The sequence below is a fragment of the Chrysemys picta genome, chromosome 10, assembly GCF_011386835.1.
Source record: "Chrysemys picta bellii isolate R12L10 chromosome 10, ASM1138683v2, whole genome shotgun sequence".
Lineage (NCBI taxonomy): Eukaryota > Metazoa > Chordata > Testudines > Emydidae > Chrysemys > Chrysemys picta.
The window spans coordinates 21866350-21884582 of NC_088800.1; the positions used below are offsets into that span (position 1 = coordinate 21866350).

The window sequence follows — 18233 nt, forward strand, 5'->3', positions numbered from 1 at the left end:
TCACATCTGTCCGGGACAGGTGAAAAATATCAGTTACCATACAGTAGTTAACTAAAAATCGTCTGAAAGTGTGGTTTTTCTCTGAAAAATGGCATCCTAGATTCCACACTAACTTTCCAGATTAATTGTGCTATTTCATGTAAAAAGATGGTGGTTTTGTTTTGTTTATTTCCTAACTACAAAATCTGCAAACTCAGTCTGGGATCTGAGAATCAAGCACAAATCTTGCCACCTCATGCATCATCATTATTCATAAAGATTCTGAAGACCATATTGCTCCCCTCAGTAATAACTATGCACCTTCATCATTGCCTCCAACTAGTTTGTGGTGGAACTTAGAAAACAATTCTGCTGGTGATCCACAAGAAGGAACAGAAACCTGCTCTCATAAATGTGTTGTCTCCACAGGGCTAACAGGAGTAAAATTCAGTGTAAGCTATCAGGCCTGAGTACACATAAGGAACAAATCTGCTGAGAAAGAAGGTGCCATTTTTAATTGCAATAATCACTTTCCAGAGCAGGACAACATTTTAAAGACACCTTTAAATGTCAAGTTAGATCCTTTTTTATTCCTGATTAGGAAACCCTGAACTAGTGACTACAATTGTGAAGTTCCTATAAATGTTATGGGGTTGATTTAATACCTTCAGACAACATGAATTTGGCAGTTATGGTTTAGAGCTAACAGATCACTATGAAAAATCCAGAGGAGAACAGAGGTTCACTATCTTATTTATCACTTACCTTATCGTTGTCTATGAAATACGAGATCACTTACATTTTTGTGTGACCCATTCTGAATGCTGAGAAATCAAAACGTTCATCTCATAATTTAAGTAATTTATTCAGGAGAAAGGTCCTCTTTACACTCTGATTTTACCTCATTTGCATAAGAATAATAGAAATGTTGTCAGGAATCCAAAAATATACACTTAAAGTGGAGTAATACAGGAATGTTCAAACTTCATTTCAAATGCCAAAGCACTTGTAAGTGTCACTGCATATTTATATGCACTCAAATAATAAGAAGGATGAAGAGAAGAATAACAAGCTCTAGGGATGGGGGAAACAGCCAGTAAAATATAGAAGCAAAGCAGAGGAGATATGCAGAGAAGGAGGAAGAAAAGCTTATGCAGTGTCAGAGACCTAGTCAACTAATGCACATTCTTAAAAGATCAGCATTATTATAGGCAGGGCTGATAGCAACAACTATTATTAAGGTTGCCTGACATCCCATTATAAAACCCTGTTTTCAATAACTTTAACTTTGCAAAACTGTAGCCATTTGAGCTGAAGTTTTCTGCGCCGGCTGTCTGCCTCAGGCTGAATTTTATTGGAAATTTTCAGCCAAAACAGTTCTGTCATTTCTGCAAACGAGGCTAAGGAAAGAAGTGTTGTTTTGCCAATGTTAAAAAATGCTGGTGACCATTTCTTTGAAAAGCTCTATTGCCTCCATAATTTGGAGCAGGAATCTGAGATTTGGCAGAAAGCTGGCATCAGGGAAGTGCTTTTTGCTTTCTTCTTGAAAATCCACCCAAATCTGGCCAAGTCTTTGTGGAGGAGGAAATATTTTAAGTTGCAGTTTGTACAAGCTCAATAGAGCTTCTTAGATTTTAGCAGCTAAATTCCCTGCACTGGGGATGTTCAAGGCTGGGGCTGAGGAGGAATTTCCCTACAATTGCAGTTCTGGGCAGCTGTGGTCCATTCCAGGTGTGGATCTGGGCACCAGAACGGAGAGCAGGGAGACTGCCTCTCATATGATCTCAGTAACACTCTTGCTGGGCCCAGGCAGTGTGGAGAAGGAAGCTGCCTGATTCAAATTCAGAGGGGATGAGAACTGGACCTGCACAGCCGGGGAGGGGAGAAAAAATTGGACAAGAAGAGAGTGGAGACCGACTTGATGCTGATGGGGGAAAGATGGAAACTGGGACTGGAAGGTGAGGCTCACCATTCCTCTGCGGTCAGCAAATATCTATGAACCCCATTAGCGCAGTGTCCTATCCCCTCTCTACAACTTGTGCACACAGAGGATGAAACCAGTTACTTCATTATCTCAACTGGCAGAGGTCTGTGCAGTGGATCTAACAGCTCCAGCCCAGCTGATGATCCATGTGGGTGTCAATATGATGCCAAAAATTAGGTATTTCATTATGTAAGTTTGCTTTTTCAAAACATAGGAAATTACACACACAAAAGATACATTAAAAGATTATTAAGGTTTCAAAGTCAAGCACACGAAAATTAGGAAATGCCAGAATCAAGGTTGCCTGTGTAATCTTAGGGCTTGTCTTCACTACCACGCTAGATCGATGCAGCTGCGCCGATGTAGTGCACCTGGGGAAGACTGCACTATGGCGACAGGAGAGCGCTCTTCCATCAACATAAATACTCTACCTCAACAAGAGGCAGAAGCTATGTTGAGAGGAGAGTGTCTCCTGCCAACATAATGCTGTATAGACAGCACATTAAGTTGATGTAACTTATGTCGCTCAGGGGGATGGTTTTTTCACACCTCTGAGTGTCGTAAGTTACATCGACTTAAGCAGTACTGTAGACAAGCTCTTAATGTGCCCTCCTTGTGTTTATGCATTACAACATGGTCTTTAATGACATGATCATTGATTTTTTCCCCCACAGGACCCCTGCCTCATTCAGTTCAGAGGATGGACCTCCTTTGGGGAGGAATTAAGGTTCTGTACTGAAGGAGACTGTTGCCTGTAGGATCCATGCTTCATTTGCTGGAAAAGTTGGAAGGTGTGCAGTCAGTGAGGCAGGAGATTGCAGGACAAGATAAAATAACCTCATGATTAAGTTGGATGATGTGGTGGAGAATGCTGCCTTGGAGAAGTGGATTCTATCCCTGCCACTGCCACAGAGTTCCTACATGATGTTATGCAAGTCACTTAGTCCAAACTTTGCACAGGTGGTCACTAGTTGTGTTGTCCTCATTTTCTGGGAATCTCACTTGATACTCTGGGGTCTGATCTGCAGAAGTGCTGAGCATTCACAGCTGCAACTGAAATAAATAGGAATTGTACTTTAAACTTATTGTTGCTGTAACGGGGTCAGCATCCGCTTCTCACGAGCACCCCCTTCTGGCCAGGTGTGAGCCTGCTATTTCTTAGTTTGGAACAGGGTGGCACCAACCTATCACAAGCACAACCCCGCCCCAGCCAATGGTCTCTTCGGTGGGTCTTCACTGACTCAGGCCTCTGGCCAAAACTCTCACACTGTCTGTAGGTGGAACAAACAAAACCCCATCCGGCGTATGCAGTCTCTACCTACTCACAGCCTGCTATGGGATCAACAAGGCTTCCTTCCCGGAGACACTGCCTTCTATAACAGTTGAACAGGAGCCCATCATGATACCCTCAGGTGCATCCTTTTTAACAGCCCTCACTGGGCTCAGTCTCTAACCAGACCAACAGGGCCCCATTACTGTAAATTTGCTTGGGCTAGTTGGTTCTGGACTCAGTCCTTGCTCAATCCCCACAGCCAGCCAGGAGTGCATTCTTAGCTCTCCCAGGCTTCGGCAGCCCTCCCTAGGTTCAAGCCTGGTCTGACTGAGTTGTCTGTGGTCCTGCTGCTCTTCTAGCCAGCCAGGAACCTGATATTTCCTCTTCCAGCTCCAGGCAGCAACTGATTGCTCTGTTGCTCCTTTTCATATGGCCCTCCTGGCCCGATTGGCTGCTCCAGCAGCCCCTCTGGTTGGCTGCCTCCCCTGCAGCCACTTTAGGTGCTTGGAGGACTTCTTCTCTTCTCTTTTCTGGGGCATGGTGAGGCAGGGCTGCGAGGCCTCTGGACCTAGTCAATCCCATCACATTGCCCCTTGGCACTAGCAATTAGACAGTATTCAGGGCCTTGAGAGGTTGTTTCTGCTGAGAGAGGAAATTTGTGGTAGAGTCATGTATATTCTTTGATGAAATCCTGTTTATTTACAAAGTCCTGTTTCCCTGAAAACAGTAGAAAATAACAGGAGGCACTTTCCTTGTTCAGAAATCCAAATCCGCCTTTTCGGCAAGTTCTCTGAGGGGAAAAAAAAATCCATCAGTCTCTTGGCTTCTTCCCAGGGCCGCATGCATCACAGCTTCTCCCACTAGAAAGACAAGGAGGGAGATTCAATCTCTTTTATTGGACCAACTTCTGTTGGTGTAAGAGACAAGCTTTCACGCTGCACAAAGCTCTTCTTCAGGTCTGGGAAAGGTACTAAGAGTGTCAAAGCGAAATACAAGATCAGGCAGACAGTTTAGCATAAGTAGTTAGCACACATTCCAAGGAACCATTCAAGATGACATACCCTGTTAACACCTCTGCAGTCATAGGACAAAAGGGGATTAGTGGGTTACAGATTGTTGTAATAAGCCATCAGTCCAGTGTCTTTATTAAGACCATGATTGTTAGTGTCTAGCTACATTATTAGTTTAAGTTCCTAGGTTCATCTTTTGAAAGGGTTGTACAGGTTTCCCACTGTTTGCTCACTTTTGTCCTTACTTTCTGCTTACATACATACACTTACATAGTTGTCTGCTGTTGTTGGTGGTCCCAGGCTATTAAAGAGACAAGGTGGGTGAGGCAATATATTTTACTGGACCAACTTCTGTTGGTGAAAGAGACAAGCTCTTTGAATCCTGAAGTTGGTCCAATAAAGATATTACTTCACCCACTTTGTCTAATATACATAAATACATACTCTCTCATATACACACACCCCTGCAATCAACAAATGTGTCAACTCCTGCATTTGCATTCAGTCTTCATGGAAACCCCTCTGGCCACATGGCTCTTAGCTTCACCTCAGGCCTTGGCGTACTGGCCCATGCCTTGGGAAGTATTGTCCCTTGTGAGGCATTGTCTATTAATTCAGCTATCACTAAATAGAGGATAATTTAGCCTGAATGAAGAGTGCTTAGTACACCCGTTCACTTTTACCAGGTCTGTGACTGATGGCTGCCATTAACACTTTCTAACGTAACACTATAAAATGCACACAATCTTAACTCGGGCACTTCCTAATTTATGACTGCTTGACTTTGCAACCTTAATAATATTATTTTAATGTAGTTTTTGTGTGTAATGTATTATATATAGTTTGCAGTACTACACTTGATAGGGAAGAACCTAAATAGGATTGGGCCATCTCTCAAGGAATTAATTTAGCCTAATGACGTGAAAGGAAACAAATATTTTGCTTAATGGGGGAAAATATAGTTGGTGACACGAGACTACTGTACTCCCCTCAACTCTGCCATATTCCCTTATCTATTTATTAGTCACATTCTCCTTTAAAACTCATGTAAGAAATAATTTCCGCTGTGAACAATTCCGTTCATCTTTAATAAAATGTTAATAACTAACCAGTGGAGGAATGATAAATTCTAGTCTTTTAATACAGATGTTACCATATAGAATTTTTTTTTTTTTAAGAATAAATTGAAATGGCAATGATCATCACTGAAACTTTTGTACCTCTGATAGGAACAGTATTTGTATACATTTTTTTAAATCTCTTCTTTTAATACAGCTGCCTAATCAAGAGGACACATCATCCACAGGGGTGGCCCGACTCAGAGCTTTCAATGCATACTTCCTTCAGATATAGCTTGATTTTTAAGTATCACTAAAATATACAAAATTTGAAGAATCCAGTTCAGTTATTTTCCAGTTACATTCTTTGTTGTTTTATCCAAAGCCACTTCAAAGTGAATGAATACTGAGGGACTCTGATGTGCTTTATTGTGACTTAAACCTGCAAGGACTTCATAAGCCCAAATGTCATAAGGATTTTAGGGAGTCTGAGATATCGATGATTCAGAAGACATATAATCATGAGGACTGAGCACTGTGCTGAGAGCCTACTGCTCCTGTGTTCTAGTGCCACTTTTGCCACTGACTGATGTCAATAATACTTCAGTATAGGGCTGCATTAAATAGGTAAATAGGAGTATCCCCATCTTACAGAGTCTGAAGTTGAGAAATTAAGGTCTTGTTTTAGAATCATAGAATATCAGGGTTGGAAGGGACCTCAGGAGGTCATCTAGTCCAACCCCCTGCTTAAAGCAGGACCAATCCCCAATTAAATCATCCCAGCCAGGGCTTTGTTAAGCCGGGCCTTAAAAACCTCTAAGGAAGGAGATTTCACCACCTCCCTCGGTAACCCATTCCAGTGCGTCACCACCCTCCTAGTGAAAGTTTTTCCTAATATCCAGCCTAAACCTCCCCCACTGCAACTTGAGATCATTACTCCTTGTTCTGCCATCTGCTACCACTAAGAGCGGCCTAGATCCATCCTCTTTAGAACCCCCTTTCAAGTAGTTGAAAGCAGCTATCAAGTCCCCCCTTTCTTCTCTTCTGCAGACTAAATAATCCCAGTTCCCTCAGCCTCGCCTCATAAATCATGTGCTCCAGCCCCCTAATCATTTTTTTGCCCTCCGCTGGACTCTTTGCAATTTTTCCACATCCTTCTTGTAGTGTGGGGCCCAAAACTGGACACAGTACTCCAGATGAGGCCTCACCAATGCCGAATAGAGGGGAATGATCACGTCCCTCGATCTGCTGGCAATGCTCCTTCTTATACAGCCCAAAATGCCGTTAGCCTTCTTGGCAACAAGGGCACACTGTTGACTCATATCCAGCTTCTCGTCCACTCTAACCACTAGATCCTTTTATGCAGAACTGCTGCCTAGCCACTCGGTCCCTAGTCTGTAGTAGTGCATGGGATTCTTCCGTCCTAAGTGCAGGACTCTTGTTCTTGATCACTACCCATTGAGCCCGATAATCTAGCCTGCTTTCTATCCACCTTATAGTCTATTCATTCAGCCCATACTTCTTTAACTTGCTGGCAAGAATACTGTGGGAGACCGTATCAAAAGCTTTGCTAAAGTCAAGGAATAACACGTTCACTGCTTTCCCCTCATCCACAGAGCCAGTTATCTCATCATAGAAGGCAATTAGGTTAGTCAGGCATGACTTGCCCTTAGTGAATCCATGCTGACTGTTTCTGATCACTTTCCTCTCCTCAAAGTGCTTCAAAATTGATTCCTTAAGGACCTGATCCATGATTTTTCCAGGGACAGAGGTGAGGCTGATTGGCCTGTAGTTCTGTGGATCCTCCTTCTTCCGTTTTTTAAAGGTGGGCACTACATTAGCCTTTTTCCAGTCATCTGGAACCTCCCCCGATTGCCAGGAGTTTTCAAAGATAATGGCCACTGGCTCTGCAATCACATCAGCCAACTCCTTTAGCACCCTCGGATGCAGCGCATCCGGCCCCATGGACTTGTGCTCATCCAACTTTTCTAAATAGTCCTGAACTACTTCTTTTTCCACAGAGGGCTGGTCACCTCCCCATACTGTGCTGCCCAGTGCAGTAGTCTGGAAGCTGACCTTGTTCATGAAGCCAGAGGCAAAAAAAAGCATTGAATACATTAGCTTTTTCCACATCCTCTGTCACTAGGTTGCCTCCCCCACACTTTCCCTGACCATCTTCTTGTTGCTAACATATCTGTAGAAACCCTTCTTGTTATTCTTAACATCCCTTGCTAGCTGCAACTCCAATTGTGATTTGGCCTTCCTGATTTCACTCCTGCATGCCTGAGCAATATTTTTATACTCCTCCCTGTCATTTGTCCTAGCTTCCACTTCTTGTAAGCTTCCTTTTTGTGTTTAAGATCAGCAAGGATTTCACTGTTAAGCCAAGGTGGTCATCTGCCATATTTACTATTCTTTCTACACATCGGCACGCTTTATTCCTGCAACCTCAATAAGGATTCTTTAAAATACAGCCAGCTCTCCTGGACTCCTTTCCCCCTCATGTTATTCTCCAAGAGGATCTTGCCCATTAATTCCCTAAGGGAGTCAAAGTCTGCTTTTCTGAAGTCCAGGGTCCGTATTCTACTGCTCTCCTTTCTTCCTTTTGTCAAGATTCTGAACTCGACCATCTCATGGTCACTGCCTCCCAAGTTCCCATCCATTTTTGCTTCCCCTACTAATTCTTCCCTGTTTGTGAGCAGCAGGTCAAGAAGAGTGCTCCCCCTAGTTGGTTCCTCCAGCAGTTGCACCAGGAAATTGTCCCCTACACTTTTCCAAAAACTTCCTGGATTGTCTGTGCACTGCTGAGAAAGGCTGAGCACCCAAAATTGCAAATGAAGAATGGAGGCTTATGTGCTCTTGACAAAACCCATGCCCAAGAGATGCAGACTTCCTAAGAGCAAGAAAAGTCAACTTGCACTTTAGAAACCCCATAGAGTATCCAAGGTTTGATAATCACAGGCATCAATTCTCACCCAGGGAAAGAAAATAGTTACAAAATAGTTGCAGTTAGAAAAAGAAGAAAAGGTTAGGGTTATTTGTAACAAATAAAGCTTCCCACTCATCTCTCTCAAACACCTGATTAGATCCATGTCAGTCTTTCCAGAAAAAATAAAACTGTACACTAGCCTAAGATTTACACCGGTTATATTTCAAGTTAATTGGTTTAATTTTGAGGAAGTGGGATGAGGTGGGAGAAAGAGGAAGGGCATAAAAATGGCCATGCTAGGTCAAACTCAATATCCAACTAGTCCAGTATCTGTCTCTGATAGTAGACAGCACCAGAGGCTTTAAAGGAAGGTATAAGAACCCTGTAGTAGGCAGATGTGGAATAATTTGTCCCCCATGTAGGTCTCTTCCTGATCTCTAGTAGTCAGAGATTGGCTCAAACCCCAAAGCATGAAGTTTAATATCCCTTCCAAATTTTTTGTTGTAAATAATTAGTATACTCTGGCTATTCTTGATATCCATATAAATAACCAATCTATTTTTTTAATGTTAAGTTATAGGCAACGAGTTTCTGTGGCAATCTTTAAAACCTTTTATCAGTTTTAAATTTCCTATTTATTTTATTTTGAGACTGGGGGAACAAAAGCTCCCAATCTATCTTCTCTAGACAATTCATTATTTTATATTATTTTAGCATGTCCTCTCTTACGTGTCTCCTTTTGAAAATAAACAATCCCAATTTTTTCTCTCTCTCCATATGAGTGTTCTTCCAAGCCCTTGATTCTTTCATGTTGCTCTTCTCTGAGCTCCGAGTAAGCTCTGCAATATCCTTTTTTGAGATGGGGTGACCAGCACCTATCTATGAAGAGTTTAGCTTCTCCCTGCTACAGAGATTTTAAAAAAATCAAGAAAGGAAATACCCTTGAGTGGAGTGTGTGGTTGTTGTTTTTTTAAACTTTTGTCATATATTTGATCTCCAGCTCTCATTTTCTCTCTGTCATTGTCTGCTAAGGTTTCATAACATTTGCAGTGAAGTGAACCTCAAAGTACCAGCTGGAAACTGACATGCAATGAACACCAGTAGCCACTTACAAAAGACTTGCCATCTTAAATAAAAGGCATGCTCTGTCTCTCATATTTTTCCTCTGTGGCTCACTATATCAAATATAAGCAAGGTAGGGAAAGGGAATATCATTCTGGTCCTCCTGACTTTCCACTAGGCCATACATTCTGTTAGAAATGGTTACAAGCACCACCGGTACTGAGATGGCTGAGCCAACTGCTGATGTGTCAAGATGTTTCATACACAGCTGGAGTTCTTTTCAGAACTGAAATACCAAGTCAAGGGGGAAAGGGAAGGCAAGGGCTCAGTCAACCATGTAAATGGATCAGAGGAAGTGAATTTGATAGTGTCTATTCACAGGAGAGAGGGAGAGGAGGAAAAAAGAAAGTAATTAACATCTGCTTCACCAAGCCTTTTGAAGTCCCTATATGTGCTACAGATGACAGTAGAAGTTCAGACAAACCAATTATATTTTAAAGATCGAGTACCACAAAATAAAGGCGATACAAACAAGTGCAAGAAAAAGCGACAATGACGACTCCCCAACATGACACTTAGCAGTGTATCCCTGAATACGTTAATCATCACTACAAGAGGAGGTTTGTGGAAGGATTGTTGTCTATTATTAAATCCAAAGCACTTTGCCACATTATTTATATTGAGGTATTTCAGATGACATCTGGTCCTGTCAGTGCTATGAGGACATTAACTGTCCCATGACACTTTTTGTGAGACTATTCTAACTTTTTAAAGCTGGAGAAGACCTATTAGATCTTACAGTCCATTCCCCAGCCAGTGGATTGCAGAAAGCTTTGTCCCCCTCCTTCACTCCTGTGAAAGATATTCTGTTTAATCATTTTCTGCCCAAAAATAGCTGGAAGTTATGAGGGAAGCGATTTCCCACTTTGTGTCCTTCTACACTCATCATCTCAAAGCCCCTTTTCCACATGACTAGAAGAGCCTGGAATCCCCTTCTTTACCCATCCTGCCAAGTCTTCACCCTTCCCTCCTGAAAGCCCCTCTTCCAAATGCCTAGGAATACTAGAGCTCCCCATGTAGATGTGTTAATTAGCATGACAAAAAAGTCTTACACATTGGGACTCATCAGGGTACAATCCTGACTCAGTAGCTGTGTCACCTCTGCCCTCTAACTTGGGGTGCCCTTACAATGCCTTGCTCATGGGCGTCAGGTAAACCCCTGCTTTTGGGGATGCTAGCCCACCGGCCCCACACCTTCTGCCTGAGCCCCTCCCCTCACACCAGAGCCCCGAACTCCACCCCCCCCATAACAGGAGAAGCCCTGAGGGCCCCTCCATGAACAGAAGAACCCCGGGTCCCCACCCCAGCCACACTGGGCTGCCCCCTGCCCCCAAGTGCCATGAGCCACTGCCCCCACTGCCCACCAGCGCCGGGCCAGCCCCAGCGCCCAGCCAAGCCACCTCACTTCCCAGCCTGCCACTGGCTCGCTGCATCCCTCCTCACTCCCCCGCCCCCAAGAAGGAGGGATGTGGCGAGCAGCGGGGACCTCTGGAAAGGGAGGGATGGAGTAGTGGACTTACCACAAGGCAGGCATCAGCAGGCAATGGGAGTCTCAGGGTAGCAGCAGGGCCACCGCGGGCCACCGCAGCCAATAATAATGGCCTGTTATATCCACTGCCCATGGCTTTGCTGCTGTAGGTTCCAGCCTGGATTGCTCACAAACAGCCTCCAGCATGCAAGTCGCTCCCACTTATGTCTCTGTGTGTGCTGCAGCCAGCCAGCCACACCTTAGCTCTTACAGGCCTGGGTTATACTGCAGGGTGACCCCCACATATCCCCCATCTTAGATTTTCCCCCAGAAATGTATGTCCTGAACTGCCTAGTCCTCTCCTGGACAATATAAGTTTATATGAAGTCTGTTGTTTCTTTAATAGAAATAATATGCACACAACTTGCCACCCCACATAGAGTGTCCCAAATACTTCAATTTAAACACACTGGATTTGATAATAATAATATAATATGGAAATATCCTATTTTTAGAACTGGAAGGGACCCTGAAAGGTCATTGAGTCCAGCCCCCTGCCTTCACTAGCAGGACCAAGTACTGATTTTGCCCCAGATTCTTAAGTGATCCCCCTCAAGGATTGAACTCATAAACCCTGGGTTTAACAGGTCAATGCTCAAACCACTTAGCTATCTCTCCCCCCATAACACAATAAAACTGCAAAGAGAGATTTTAAGTGAGTACAAGTAATGAGGCACAAAAGTCAGAAATGGATACAAGAAAAATAAAGATAAAACACTACTGGTGCCTAACTTAATAAACTATATCAGATTCAAGAAAAAATTCTCATCATGTGCTTTCAGTAGTCTTACTGACCAAACTCTAGCTCAGGACTCCTTCTCCCGGAATCCAATGGAGGAGTCCTTTATCACTTCAGGTGCCGTGAATGCAATGGGCATGGGAGAGAGAGGGTGTCTTGAGGTGTTTGCCCCCTCCTTTTTATAGTTTCAGCCCTCCTTGTGAAAAACATTTCCAGGTGGGTACCAGGAGGCAAAAAGTCTATGTGATAGGATGTTCCCTGCTGCTGCTTTTTCTCTTGTATTTGAGCTTTGTCTCCCCTTCCTGCAAGATGACTCTGTTTACTGCTCAAATTTGTAGTAAGCAGAGCACACATTTCTTTGTTTAGGACAGACCTGTTTGCCAACTTCTGCTTGGGCAGGGCTGTGGTTTAGAACTTGTGTTAATAACATCATACAGGGAAATCTTATAACTTCTGTGATAGGGCCAGGCCAGATGGCTATAGGAGAGTGATCGAAGTCAGATATATTAGCGGTTCCAGAAAAATCAGGAACTTGCTGGAACCAATTAAGGCAGACAGGCTAATTAGGACACCTGGAGCTAATTAAGAAGCTGCTAGGATCCATTAAGACAGGCAGGCTAATCAGGGCACCTGGTTTAAAAAGGACCCCAGTTCAGTCAGTGAGGGGTGCACAAGGAGCTGAGAGTGAGAGGGTGTGCTGCTGGAGGACTGAAGAGTACAAAAGCTATCTGACATCAGGAGGAAAGTCCTGTGGTGAGGATAAAGAAGGTGTGGGGAGGAGGCTATGGGGAAGTGGTGCAGGGAGTTATAGCTGTCACATTTTCTGGGCTGGAACCTGGAATAGAGGGAGGGCCTGGGTTCCTCCCATCCCCCCAACTCCCTATTGATACAGGAGGAATTGACCTGGATTGTGGGTCCCACCAGAGGGGAAGGTCCCTGGCCTGTCCCCTGCGCCACTAGATGGATCAATAGAGATTGTGGGTATTGTTCTCCTTCCTTTTCCTCATGCTGGCCAATGATGAGGTTAGCTGAGTAAACAGCAGGTTTGAGCCACTAGCAAAAGTGGCCAAACTAAGGGCTGTCGTGAATCTCTGAGGTGAGCAAATCTGCCAATAAGTGCAGGACTCACCAAGGCAGAGGAGGAACTTTGTCACACTTCACATACAAGGTTGTTGCACATTTTACCAGGACAATAATGACCAGTAAATTGAGTTTTCAAATGAGACCTCACAAGTCATACTTCATACAAAGATAACAATAGGGTGTAGGCACAGGTATTCTGTCAAACACAAAGCACAGGGTTTATTATTATTTCCAGCACTTTTAATCATGGGAGATGCTCCTCTGTGGGCTTACCATAGGGGTATATTGGTGAAATGTAATGGCATTTGATATACACAAGTTCAGAGTAGATGATCTAATGATCTCTTCTGGCCTTAAACTCTGAGATTAGAATGGGTATTTCAACATTGTCACTAATGTCCACCTCATAATATGATAGTCTGTTTTGCATCAAATTTGATACCTACATAAGCTCATCCATTTATTGCATTTTTACAGTACCCATCTCTGTAGTATCCACCACTTCATCAATGATGCATTAACCCTCACATCACTCCGCTGAAGTAAAATGATATGATCCCCATTTAACAAATGGGGAAACTGGGATGCAGAAAGGTTAAGGGCCAGGTTTACAAAAGTACTAGGCATCTAAAGATGCAGATTGAAAGTCAATAGAAGTTTAGCACCTTACCTGCCTATATGCTACTATCGGAATTTTTAAGTGCCTAAATAGCTTTGTTAATCTGGCCTCAAGCGTCTTGCCCAAAGTGACATAAGTCTGTGGCACAACCAGGAATAGGACCCAGTCCTGTGCTATAATCCCAAAGCCCTCTCCCAAGTCAAGAACTGGCTAGTGTGATATGTCAAACAGTTACAAGTTAATCAATTCAGTTTCTTAAAAGGATTTTAGAATAAAAGGTCTCCACTCTGTGTGGAAAAGCTCTTTAAACAATAAGACAAAGTTAGCACACAGTTTCTTTAAATATTTTCCATCCTATCCATTTCTCTCTGCTCTCATCAAAACGGCTCATGACACAGTCACTTCAATTTTCAGCTTTCAATGTTGGTTTTGATAGGTGCCATGCTTTATAGACATCTGGCTTGGTTCCTCACCGTTCCTTCCAAATTTGCCATTCAGCTGGATTCTATTTTTCACAGTCAATGGCCTGAACAAGATGATTCCTTTAAAGTGAAAGGACCCACAATGCAGTATGAGAGAATGACACACACAAGATCATCCTGTACTACTTAAGCTAATGTGTCCAAATCAGAGTCTGGAAAACCATTTTGGAACAGTACTAAGTTTTGGAAGATAGTTCTTAATTGAAAAGTTCATTGCTAATGAAAGTGTGAGGTGGTAAAATGTTGGACTTGCAGACTAAATCATTTGAGTTAATAACACAAGTTCATTTTAATTCAGTGAAGTACATAACTGGCATCAAGCTTTCAAGATCAGCACACTTTGATGTGACTGGAATCCCTAATATTATAAAACTTTATTTTATATATGTAAATGTTTTCATTATTTGCATTTTTAAATTAGGTTACTGTTTGATAGCTTAGACTAATTATAAGCCTGTTGATTTTATTGAACCCAATGATATCCACTGACCAGTTACAAATCTTTATAAGTCTAAACTTGAATTCCATGTAATTATTCTGCAGTCAGCTACGACTATGGTACAGAGATGAATGAGTCCCTCTGAGACTACTCCACCTTGAATAATCGGAAGAGGTCAGTGGGGTCAATTACTGTTTCAGTTTGCTCATAGCTGCTGCATGTAAATCAGTTTACTAGGAGCTTGGAAAGTGCTTTGATAACATTTATTTCATTACCTTTATCTCTGCAATTGCAGGCATTCGTGATGTAGGACAATTAAACTCACAAGTAGGAATGTGCTGAATTATATGGAAATGGTGGTAGCTGTTAAAACACAAGTTTGCAAGTACAGAAGCTTTATGTGGTTCATAGTAGCACAGTTACCATCAGTTTCAGTGGTAACAGATGCATCAAGGTCAGATGCCATTTTATGGAAGGATATGAGCTTCCAGTTTATATGCCTCTAAACAATGGATTACAGGTTTCATGTTAGAAATGCCAAGATTTTCTTAGTATTTAAAGTTTTTGAATATTCATATTTTGATATTGGGATTTAGGCATGTCTGAAAACTTTACCCAACAGAAGTTTGCAATTAATATTCTTAACATAACAGGTTACAGTTAAAATTCTTCTTTCTAATTTCACTCTGCATACAATTACTATTACAGCTAATTGAGATTATGAGGGTCTAATTTTTTGAAAGAAATGATGCTCAGTAAATAACAAAAACAGAGAACTATTTTGAAACTGCCAATGGCTATTTTGAAATTACTGGCTTGCATCTCCTTGAAAAGGCTTACAGCCATCCTTATCAGATTTAGAGAGAAGTAACATATTGGAACATACTAAATAAACATGCTTTAAGCTAGTCAAGGGAGACGTCCAAAGGCCCCAATGGGAATTAGCTGCCCAACTGCTACTGAAAGTCAAGGGGAATTGTGTGACTGACTGCCCTTTGTGCTTTTGAAAATCTCTCCCTTCAATTTGCTATAGACTAGCACTTATAGTCTTAGGCTAGAAAAAAATGTCGCCCTTACTTGGGTGTACAAGTTGGGAAGGTGGGGGAAGAGAAGACACATGGGTGAAATCCTAGCTTTGTTGAAAATAATAAAAAAAAAAAAAACCCTCCCATTGACTTCAATGGGGGCAGGATTTTACCTGACTATCTTCACTGCTCTGCAACCTTGTTTGGAGTACAATATGGTCCTTGCCTTCACCCAAGTACAAGGACACAGGCTGCACCCCACAGAGCTCTTAAAGATATTGTGGCTTATTTAGACACAATGTCACCCAGTGTTCCAATTTGTGGTCTGCATTGCCTCCTGTGCTCCCTCATGCAAGGCTGAGCCTTAAAAGTACAATGGAGCTCTCAACTGCATACATACTTTAAACGTTAGCCTGCAAAGCTGTTAAACATTAAGCCTGACAGATCTACCTTCAGATTTAATTATTTTTATTGCACACAATTATGTAATTTTTATCAATAATTCATAAAAATAGAATACAGTATCTTGGATTCTGACAAGAACTATTTCTCCATGTCCTTCGAGACTCTAAAAGACTGGAGAAGGGCAGATGCAATATGTTCACTTTAATTCCTTGATAGCATTTTGGCCAATCTCTGATGTACTCAAGGAGATCTTAAGTCATAATTAATCAAACTACTTCTGACAAACTACCATGCTTTCTCTTTCCCCACACAGCACCAGAAGAGAAACTGAATGCAAAGCTTAAAAACCACATTGTTTATAACATACAATGGGGACACATTTCTTTTATCAGCATACAAGATCTACAATTTACACTGACAGAGTTTATGAAAACAATAGCAGCCCATTCTCTGAAATCCTTTCCAAAGCTCAGTTTATCAATAGCGGACATAGTATTTTCTTTTTAATGAATTAAGAAGCATTATTAAAGCCTTTCCCCTAAATTGTTTTCTTTGAGATGACATCTAACTTTAAAAAAAAGTCTTTTTTTCTCTCTTGGTTTGCCAACAGCTATGATCATTCTCCAGCTCTTAAACTATGTTCTTAGGGCTTGTCTTCACATACAATGGTGCAGCTGCCCCAATGTAATGCTTTAATGAAGATGCTCCTACGCCCCACAAGAGCAGGTGTCCCTGCCAGCATTGTGACTAGTGATGCACATACTGCCTGTACTCTTCTACATACCTAAGAGCATACACCAGCTCATTACTGATCCATTTAAAATCAACGGAAGTTTTTCTGTTGACATCAGTAGAAGTTGGATTTGGCCCTCAGTCTCTGCACTAGAAAGAGGAAGGATAAATATGAGAGATGGAGATCAGTCCTGATGGCTCTCCACACAGGAACCTCCTAATGGGGTCCACAGAAATGCTGTAAGTGGAGGGGCTGCATGATTTAGGCTAGTAGCATGTGGATTATTATATCAAATAGTAACATAATGGGCATCTTTTTATAAATGATATAAAATACTAAAATGTACTGATTTCAGTGAAAGGAGCCTAAATACCTTTGAGGACCAAAGTTACTACAGTACATTGGCAGCAGAATTTTGTTATAGTTACATTGAGAAAAAAGAGTGGAATACTCAGGAACTAAGCAATAATATAGCCTTGATTATTTATTTTTTATAAAATTAGACATATCAAATTGGGAAATAGGAATTCTTAACTTGATTCTTAAAATCATATATATTACATGGCTAAAAATTTAATGGTGACTAGAAACAAAACTAAGAATTGTTTTAAAGAGGAATTAAAATAGTTTTGAGGTGCAGCAAGGGAATTTATTCTGAAATTCAACTGCTCCATCAACATAAGGTGACTACCCATAATGAGCTATCTGATCTTTTCTGCTTCTCTACCCCCATTATTATTTCCATTTCTGCTATGTCAGTTTAAATACTGAAATCCATAATCCAGGTTATATTTTAATATAAAGTAAGCAATTAGCAGTCAGACACTAATAATAAGATGACATTTGATAGAGATTTTAAGATCCTCAGGGCCCACAGTTCAGCCTCTATATCCATTAACTGTATGCAGTATTTAAGTAGCACATTATTTTCTAGGTTATTTGGTGATGTAATACAGCAATTGAAGCAGTGAGTAAATATATCACAGTTTCAAATGAAACAAACCAAGCAATGAAAAGCCACCTGCCCCTGTAATAGGCCTCTCTTGTCTCATAACAGAAAGCAACTTCTAAAAAACATGGGGTCCAATTCTGATCATACTTACACCAGTTTCAGACTATTCTAGCACCAGTGGTCTGGATCCTCATCTAGTGTCATAGATTTTAGTGGAGCTATGCCAATTTATGTCAGCTGAGGATTTAGTCCATCAACTTCAGCTGTATGGCAAGATGTATCCGTCTCACCTAGAAGCCTATAGAGAATGGGCAGAAGCCAAGCACTTTCTAAATAAAACTCTGACAAATTAAGGGGCATATTTCCAAGAGGGTTGTAGCCCAACCTCCCTTTCAGCATGTCGGGGGGGGGGGGGGGGGGGGGAACCAACCCTCCAGTTTTCTGCTTGCAAAGTACATTGTGGCCTCAAATCTGAGTACTCACTCTAACTGTGTGATTTGAATCCACAGGTGCGTCCGCTCTTCAGATTTGGGCCAATCATGCAATATGGATGTGAGCTCTGTTAGTGGGAGGAGACGTTCCCGCATTGCTTCTGAAAGAACATATTAGAGAGCGGAGGGGGGAGGAGAGGAAATTTGGTCAAAATTTGAACATCCTAACATCAATTGTCATTAAAAAAAATCTCCCCAGTTTGCATTAGAAAAAAGTCCCCGTTTTTAATTAGCCCTAGTACCTGCAGACTGAATCCTTTCCCAAAGTCAAAATTTGAAAGTTTTCACCCAGTTCTAGTATGTGTTCTATCAGGAGCACAGTGCATTAATTAACTGATAATGCACATCATCAGGGTCCATGTGGACAACTACTCCATGATTC

General features: G+C 41.9%; 3 long non-coding RNA genes across 3 annotated transcripts in view; 1 reads left to right on the plus strand and 2 right to left on the minus strand.

Moving 5' to 3' along the window:
* Positions 1-18233, minus strand: part of LOC135973920 (uncharacterized) — a 180669-nt gene that overhangs the window by 70664 nt on the left and 91772 nt on the right. The gene's annotated exons all lie outside the window — the stretch shown is intronic.
* Positions 826-17980, minus strand: LOC122174036 (uncharacterized). The gene is made up of 3 exons (XR_010591003.1): positions 17844-17980; positions 14521-16557; positions 826-13866 (listed from the first exon to the last, which is right to left on the minus strand). It is a non-coding gene; the product is annotated as an uncharacterized LOC122174036 (long non-coding RNA).
* On the plus strand, positions 12282-18002 carry LOC135973921 (uncharacterized). Its single transcript, XR_010591004.1, has 3 exons — positions 12282-12375; positions 14350-14419; positions 17870-18002. It is a non-coding gene; the product is annotated as an uncharacterized LOC135973921 (long non-coding RNA).